Below are 9,578 nucleotides of genomic sequence, written 5' to 3' on the forward strand. Positions count from 1 at the left end.
GCACTCCAGCTTCATAAATACACAGAGCCAAAATCACTCTTTTCAGTTATGAGTTACTGAAACAAAATGTCCAAAATAAAACTTTTATAGAATTTTTTGTTACAGAAGCATTTTTTCCCCCAATGCCTTGCTAATTCAGAATAAAGCCAGGATTCATTATGTCATAATTTGGGAAGAGGAGGGGACAGAGAAGAGAGTTAAATCCACTTCTGCTCTAAGAAAAATTCTCCACCTGTCCTAGCCTGAACCTGAGCAGTGGCAGGAATGTTTCTCTTAGCCTGCCTAGTCTGTGACTGCAACCTAAGAGCCATGTTCCTCCTGTGAGGCTCATTGATCCAGCTGCCTTTTGCATGTTAGCACAGCCTGGACTGAATGTGGGATTTTCTGTGCAGGGGATTATTTAGGAGTAGTTACTGTACATAAACTTCATTTTACTACAGTGTTAACTTTAATCATTGACAAGGCTGCATTGTTGTCAAGTGGTGAGAGGAGGTGGGGGTAGGGACTGGATGCATTTAGCTATTCCAAGGTTTTTAGGGGCTACCATGGCAGATGCTGAAAATTAGCAGGGAAAACGTGAAAATAAAGGCAAGTAGCAACAGCAGAGGCAGAAGATAAGAGAGGTAACCAGCCTACCTTCTCACTATAGCAGCCTACCAGCCATCTTTCTTTCCTATTCTACAGCTCAACCCTTTCCCAACAGCTCATTTTCCCAGCCAGCAATTACCATCAAATGCCACCAGCTTTTCTCCATAATTCTGCTTTCCAGTTGCTCTCAGAGTAATTCCCTAGTTTTCCAGTCTTCCTTCTGTTACTTTATTCCCTCCACCAGGCTAACGTTTTGTTGACAGCGTATGTTAGTGTCAAAATGAAGCGACCTTATGCATGTCAGTAACTAGAGTTCAGTATTGCAAATGATTTGCATCAACTTGTAGCTGGAGCTACACAAAATCTTGACAAATAAGCCTAGTGCTTACCTGTAGAAGAGCAAGGCATCTTCTCTCAGAGACTGATAGTCCTTTTGGGAGGCATGGAGACAAGAACATTGCAAGTAAGCTGAACAAAATTCACTTTTGGAGGGAAAGTAACTATGGGTGACAGCGGACAAAGCTGGCTTTGCTGGAAGCAAGAATGAAAGGTCAGATGATAGACGAGAAGATGGTTGCAGAAGACAGCAAGGAGCCTTGGAAAAGAACAAAGAGCACAAGATGACAGAGGTAATGTAGATGCAATGTAGATGGCTCAAAGTGAATGCGTGCTTTAATGTGGTCAGGATTATGTAATTTAAAGGGGAAAAACTGTATGCTTAGACATCTAGAGAAAAAGTTTGGAGGAAAAGAAAGACTATGGTGAAAATAAGAGTATTAGACAATGAAGGGAAGATAAGCAGAGAGAGAAAAGCTAGAACAGGAGAAATTTTAAACTTGATATTATTTAGCAGGCACTTGTGACATGGAATATTATGCAATAAATAGTGTACAAGAGGCAGGTGTCTTTGGGAGACAGAATCACAGAATGGTTGAGGTTGGAAGGGACCTCTGGAGATCATCTAGTCCAACCCCCCTGCTCAAGCAGGGTCCTCTAGAGCACGTTGCCCAGGATCACGTCCAGGCGGGTTTTGAATATCTCCAGGGAAGGAGACTCGATGACCTCTCTGGGCAACCTGTGCCGGGGCTCTGTCACCCTCACAGGAAAGAAGTTTTTCCTCATGTTCAGATGGACCTTCCTGTGTTTCAGTTTGTGCCCGTTGCCTCTTGTCCTGTCCCTGGGCACCACAGAGAAGAGTCTGGCCCCATCCTCTGTTGAGCGCAGCCAACAGAGGCAGCAGTTTGCGCAGCAGTTTGCGCAGCAGTTTGCGCAGCAGTTTGCGCAGCAGTTTGCGCAGCAGGGCGCCAGAAGGCAAAGAAGGCACCTCTCCATTTTGCACATTTTGCACAGTGGTGTGTCGTTCCCCGGGGCATGGTCATGACACGCCGCAGAGCACGTTCCCCAGTGTCTGCGGGAGGTGCTGCATTGGCTGTGTCTGAGGCCTCAACCCAGACAGACCCTCAGACAGCAGATGCAGCTCTGCAGGTGTCAGGCTGCAGGGAATGCCTGGGGCCTCTCCGTGAGGCCTGGGCTGACAGTCAGCTCTCCTGTGTGAGGTGTGCTGTGGTTGACCAGTTGCGTCACCAGGTAAAGGAGTTACGGGAGGAGGTTAGTAGGCTGCATAGCATCCGAGAGGATGAGCGGGAGATTGACAGGGCGTTCTCGGAGACTGTTCAGCTCCGGGAGACCCCTGCCCCCACTGCAGCGGAGTTGTCAGAGGGCTCAGCACCGTGTGTAAAGGTGCGTCATAACGCTGTTGAAGAGGGCTGGAAGCTGGTGACCTCTCGTAGAAGGAGAAAGGCTCTTGCTCCTCCTCAAGACTTACCCTTGCAGAACAAGTTTAGCGCCCTCCAAGCCGAGGAGGAGCTGGGCATGGCTGCAAGGGAGGCAACTGGCCTGGCAGACCCTGTGCCGTGCAGGAACCCCCGGAAGAAGCGGCGAGTGATTGTTGTGGGTGACTCCCTGCTGCAGGGGACAGAGGCACCTCTCTGCCGACCTGACCTCTTGTCCAGAGAGGTTTGCTGCCTGCCAGGGGCTCGAATAAGAGATGTCGTGGAAAGACTGCCAAGGCTTGTCCACGCGTCCGACTACTACCCTCTGCTGCTCTTCCATGTGGGTGCTAATGACACAAAAGGCAAATTGGAAACCATCAAACGGGACTTCAGAGCTCTGGGAATGGTGGTGAAGGGTCTGGGAGCCCAGGTCGTTTTCTCCTCAATCTTGCCTGTGAGGGGAAAGGACAGGAGGAGGAGTAGACGAGTTTTCCAAGTTAACAGCTGGCTGCGCCGCTGGTGTTGGCAACAGGGCTTTGGTTTCTATGACCATGGGACCCTGTTTGAAGGTGAACAGCTGATGGGGAGCGATGGGATCCACCTTACCAAGCAGGGCACGCGTGTCTTTGCCAACAGATTGGCCAGCCTGGTAAGGAGGGCTTTAAACTAGGCAAGATGGGGGAAGGGGAGTGGTATAGTGGCAGGGGAGTCAGTAAAACACTGCTCAAGTCAGGATGCCTCCAGCGGGTGCATACAACCAGGGGAGTGTGTATGGGACATGGCTATGGAGGATCCTCTTGCACCTCTCCTGGGAAGCCTGCGTGCTTGACTGGCTCTCTGAAATGCCTGTATACCAATGCACGCAGCATGGGGAATAAGCAGGAAGAGTTAGAGATCTGTGTGCGGTCGCAGGGCCATGATCTCATTGCAGTCACAGAGACATGGTGGGATAGTTCACATGACTGGGATGCTGTCATGGATGGCTATGTGCCTTTTAGGAAAGACAGGCCAGGAAGGGGAGGTGGTGGAGTTGCTCTTTATGTGAGGGAGCAACTGGAATGTATGGAGCTCTGCCTCGGGGTGGATGAAGAGCAAGTTGAGAGCCTATGGGTAAGGATTAAAGGGCAGGGTAACATGGGTGACACTGTTGTGGGGGTCTACTACAGGCCACCTGACCAGGAGGAAGTCATCGATGAGGCCTTCTACAGACAGCTGGAAGTAGCCTCACGATCACAGGCCCTGGTTCTCATGGGAGACTTCAACCACCCTGACATCTGCTGGGAAGACAGCACAGCTAGGCACAAACAGTCAAAGAGGTTCCTGCAAAGCATTGATGATAATTTCTTGACTCAGGTGGTGGAGACGCCAACGAGGAGAGGTGCAATGCTAGACCTTGTACTAACGAACAAAGAAGGTCTAGTTGGAGAGGTGAAGGTTGGGGGCAGCCTTGGTTGCAGTGACCATGAGATGGTGGAGTTCAGGATCCTCCGAGGAGGGAGCAGGGCAATGAGTAGGATCACAACCCTGGACTTCAGGAGAGCAGACTTGGGCCTCTTCAGGGACCTACTTAGGGGAATCTCATGGGACCAGGCCCTAGAAGGAAGAGGGGTCCAAGAAAGCTGGTTAATATTCAAGCATCACCTCCTCCAGGCTCAAGATCAGTGCATCCCTCTGAGTAAGAAGTTGAGCAAAGTGGGCAGGAGACCTGCATGGATGAGCAAGGAACTCCTGGCAAAACTCCAGCAGAAGAAGGAAGTGTACAGAATGTGGAAAAGGGGACAGGCCCCTTGGGAGGAATACAGGGACGTTGTCAGAGCGTGCAGGGATGCGACAAGGAAGGCTAAGGCCCAGTTGGAATTAAATCTGGCAAGGGATGTCAAGGACAACAAGAAGGGGTTCTTCAAATACATCAATAGCAAAAGGAAGACTAGGGAAAATGTGGGCCCGCTGCTGAATGGGGCGGGTGCCCTGGTGATGAAGGATACAGAGAAGGCAGAGTTATTGAATGCTGCCTTTGCTTCCGTCTTCACTGCTAAGGCCAGTCCTGAGGAATTCCAGACCTTGGAGACAAGAGAGGAAGGCTGGAGAAAAGAAGACTCTCCCTTGGTCGAGGAGGATCAGGTTAGAGATCTTTTGTCCAAACTTGACATCCATAAATCCATGGGCCCCGATGGGATGCACCCACGAGTGCTGAGGGAGCTGGCGGATGTTATCACTAGGCCACTCTCCATCATCTTTGAAAGGTCCTGGAGAACAGGAGAGGTGCCTGAGGACTGGAAGAAAGCCAATGTCCCGCCAGTCTTCAAAAAGGGCAAGAAGGAGGAGCCAGGAAACTACAGGCCTGTCAGCCTCACCTCCATCCCTGGAAAAGTGATGGAACAGCTCCTCCTGGAGGTCATCACTAAGCATCTGGAGGACAAGAAGGTGATCAGGAGTAGTCAGCATGGATTCACCAAAGGGAAATCATGCTTGACCACTCTGATAGCCTTCTATGACGGAATGACTGGCTGGGTAGATGAGGGCAGAGCAGTGGATGATGTCTCCCTGGACTTCAGCAAGGCTTTTGACACTGTCTCCCATCACATCCTCCTAGGTAAGCTCAGGAAGTGTGGGTTGGATGAGTGGACAGTGAGGTGGATTGAGAACTGGCTGGATGGCCGAGCTCAGAGGGTTGTGGTGAATGGCGCAGAGTCAAGTTGGAGGCCTGTGGCTAGCGGTGTCCCCCAGGGGTCAGTGCTGGGTCCAGTCTTGTTCAATATATTCATCAATGACCTTGAGGAAGGGACAGAGTGCCCCCTCAGCAAGTTTGCTGATGATACTAAACTGGGGGGAGGGGCTGACACACCAGAGGGCTGTGCTGCCATTCAGAGGGACCTGGACAGGCTGGAGAGCTGGGTGGAGAGGAACCTCCTGAAGTTCAGCAAAGGCAAGTGCAAGGTCCTGCACCTAGGCAGGAATAATCCCATGCCCCAGGACAGGCTGGGGGCTGACCTGCTGGAAAGTAGCTCTGCAGAGAAGGACCTGGGAGTGCTGGTGGACAACAAGTTAAACACGAGCCAGCAGTGTGCCCTTGTGGCCAAGAAGGCCAATGGTCTCCTGGGCTGCATTAGGCAGAGTGTTGCCAGCAGGTGGAGGGAGGTGATCCTGCCCTTCTACTCAGCCCTGGGGAGGCCCCACCTGGAGTCCTGTGTCCAGTGCTGGGCTCCCCAGTACAAGAGAGACATGGCACTACTGGAGAGAGTCCAGCAGAGGACTACTGAGATGATGAAGGGACTGGAGCATCTCTCCTATGAGAAAAGGCTGAGGGAGCTGGGACTGTTCAGCCTGGAGAAGAGAAGACTGAGATGGGATCTCATCAATGTGTACAAGTATTTGAAGGGAGGGTGTCAAGAGGATCACAGAATCGTTTAGGTTGGATGGGACCTCTGGAGATCATCCAGTCCAACCTCCCTGCTCAAGCAGGGTCACCTAGAGCATATTGCCCAGGATCACATCCAGACGGGTTTTGAATATCTCCAGGGAAGGAGACTCCACTACCTCTCTGGGCAACCTGTTCCAATGCTCTGTCACCCTCACAGTGAAGAAGTTTTTTCTCAGGTTCAGATGGACCTTCCTCTGGTTCAGTTTCTGCCCATTGCCTCTTGTCCTGTTGCTGGGCACCACGGAGAAGAGGCTGGCCTCATCCTCTTGACACTCCCCCTTCACGTACTTGTACATGTTGATGAGATCCCCCCTCAGTCTTCTCTTCTCCAGGCTGAACAGGCCCAGCTCTGGCAGTCTTTCTTCATAGGAGAGATGCTCCAGCCCTCTAATCATCTTGGTAGCCCTCCGCTGGACTCTCTCCAGTACTGCCATGTCTCTCTTGTACTGGGGAGCCCAGCACTGGACACAGGACTCCAGGGGAGGCCTCCCCAGGGCTGAGACTCTGCGCCATTCACCACAACCCTCTGAGCTCGGCCATCCAGCCAGTTCTCAAGCCACCTCACCGTCCACTCATCTAGCCCACGCTTCCTGAGCTTACCTAGGAGGATGTGATGGGAGACAGTGTCAAAAGCCTTGCTGAAGTCCAGGGAGACAACATCCACTGCTCTCCCCTCATCTACCCAGCCAGTCATTCCGTCATAGAAGGCTATCAGAGTGGTCAAGCATGATTTCCCTTTGGTGAATCCATGCTGACTACTCCTGATCACCTTCTTGTCCTCCAGATGCTTAGTGATGACCTCCAGGAGGAGCTGCTCCATCACCTTCCCAGGGATGGAGGTGAGGCTGACAGGCCTGTAGACCTTGCCATACTGTAGAATTAGTGTTTTCAACAGAAGAGAAACTCCATATTCTTTCCTCCACCTGGTGGTGGGAAGGAACATTTGCTGCCTTCTGGGTTCATAATGAAGCGGCAAGGAGCAAACGCACTAGATCCAGGAAGAGACCTCACATACACCTTTGGATTTCCCCCTTCTCCGGATTGTAAACAGAGCTTTATGCTGTGAACATTATGTTGCTTGATCTTGATTGCAATCCATTAATACTGGTTTACCTCAATTTGGGTCTTGGAATATCTCTGTCAAGGACAACAAAGCTTTTTTCCAAGAATTAAAAACTGCGAACACAAAGTAAATCCAACGCAGGTGATCAGTAGAGAGAGCAGAAATTGACTTAGTCTCACACACCACAAGCAGTATCAGCCCCTCTCTGTGCTGCTGCAGTGATGCTTAAAGGTTTGTTTAGGCCAAAAGTGACTGGTGTTAGAGTTTTCTATGGGCCCCAGTGGCTGAGGAATCTGGATCCACTTAGTATCTGCTTCTGAGCCTGGTTGTGCTGCTCAGGATTTTTACAGTCAGAGCTTTTGTACTGTTCAAAATACACTTTCCTGTATAAAATGTACTGGTTTGATGCCAGTATAATTAAAGTGGTACAGGCTGTGGTGTGTATGCAGCTCCACAAGCATTGATGTGCCTTAGACCAGTTTACTGATGTAAAATTATTGAAATATGTTATATTGAGAGACTCTCCCTTATTTCATTTTAAAGGAGTTTACAAGAAGGCTGTCAGACTTCAAATGTTTCAGTTAAAAATTCATATCCCTGTGAAAAATAGTTCACTGAATGCAAGAGTTGAATGTAGCTTAGCTTCTAAGTAAGGCCTGGTTCATCTTTCTGTGATCCAGTAAAACAGGCACAGTGATTTACCACCACCATTGCATATACTGATAACACAACTGTGGCTTTCCCTGTCCTTATGTTTTTGACAGAGCAGTTATACATGTCTTTTCATATGCTCTCAAAAATGTTTTCCATTTGGAAACTCTATTCAAGGCCACTGAAACAGCAGTTAACAACAGAAGAGCCCAAACCCTACATATGCTCTCTACAGGGGGCTCTGATGTAACTTACATCTCCCTCCTACCTCTCATCTCTCCTCAGACTTCTGCTGCTGTCTTTCTGGCCTCTGCCCATTAGCCAGAAGAGAAAGAAAAAGCCTTTTGGAAAGCCTAAGACTTTTCTTTGCATATTGTTAGCACAAGATTAGGAGATGTTTGGTACAGTCAATGCTCTTTGGTTTCTTTCACTGCATCTTCTCAATTTCCATGGGATTTTATTTGGATCTCCAGGTTCATATGTAAGAATAGTAAGTTGTCTTATCTACTAAGTGTTTCTCCTAGTCTTGTAATTTAGACACTCCATTTCCCTTGTACCTTGTGTTCAGCAATGCAGACTTTAAGGTTTTACTTTGATCGGCATTGTATGGCCTAAAAGGCAACAGACAATACTGAAACAGAAGCTGAGAGCTTTTGATATGAAAAACAATAGGGTGTTTATCAATTATAAGTTGGGGGCCACAAGCCAATAAAAAACAGAAACAGTTGTAGCCTCTTCAAAAATAGAAGCTAAAAGCAACAGGGACTCTGATCCCTCTTCCCCCAAAAGGAATAGGTGAGCTCCATATGCAGACACATAAACTAGAAAAATACAATGTATAATAATACAGAAACAAGTATTTATTAAGGAATAAAAATGATATCAATCAAAAGTTCCCTTTTTTGAAAGGGGAAGAGTTCCATAATGTCTGTAGAAGTGTTTGAGGAGATATTTTAGGGGCCAGGGAAGTTTTCGACTAAGGACAGAATGGCTCTGAAAGCGTTGTAATTGCACAATTCCTGCCATTGGGAAAGCTTCCTTTGCTTTAAGGCAATCCCTTAAAGCGGACTTTGGTAAGTACATTGTTCTGACAATTGCAACTTTGCATTAAGTTATTGTTGATGTAGTTTGTCAGATGTGGCTGGGAGATGTGAGGAGCTTGACCTGGAAGAGGTTTTGGCTCCAGAGCAAAAAACATTGGGAAAGCAGCAGTTCTTATGAAGCTCTGATGCAGAAAGAAAACCTCCCTAACTCCTTGGCTTTGAATGAGTGCTGAACAACATGTGTTTTAGACTCTGATGGAAGTGAAAGAAATCACCCTAGGAGGTAGGAGATTACCCTTGCATGTGGTTTTCTGAACCATGCTGCAGGCATTTAACTGAACTTTTATGGCATTGTATGTCATGTTGCCTTTCTTCTCTCCTCAGTAGAGAGGGGTGAAAAAAACATCTTGTAGAAATTGTGCTCTCTGAATTAGATGATCTATATTCAGGGTCACACTTACCTCCTCATTTCACAGCTGAAGTCTTACTGCCAGTATCCACTGGAATGTTTCTATTATTCATAGGTCATGCCTAGTCAAAATTTCAGCTGAAATTTACAGCATTCATGTGAGAACTATTTTGTAGAGTCTCTTAGATCTCAATGGCTGGAAATGTCCTCCTAAGGCTAAAGCCTTGTCTACATTAGGAAGATTTTGGTAGCATTTTCAGACCACTAAAGACAAAAATTAGTGTGTTTTAAGTGAGGAATGATAAATTTATGAAAAGTGCTGTATGATGGGATGGTAGGGCAATGAGCTTAATGCCCCAGTTCTGTGTCCTTTTATTCCTAAAAAGGATGACAGGAAAACCAGAAAACTATATGCTGAGTTTGGTGTATTTGTCTTTTGGCTGTTCAGTCTCAGCACAGAAAATTCCCATGCTTGGGTGTAAAAATGACCACACCACCAAATAACAAGTATCATGTCAAAACCTGGTGTCTGCTTACATATCTTGTTCTAGCTGCAGATGGCACGGCACTGCACCATCCCATCCCATCCCATCCCATCCCTCTGCCTCACCTGCCCTTCCAGAGGATTAAA

This window comes from Struthio camelus, chromosome W (genome assembly GCF_040807025.1).
Source record: "Struthio camelus isolate bStrCam1 chromosome W, bStrCam1.hap1, whole genome shotgun sequence".
In the NCBI taxonomy this organism is placed as follows: domain Eukaryota; kingdom Metazoa; phylum Chordata; class Aves; order Struthioniformes; family Struthionidae; genus Struthio; species Struthio camelus.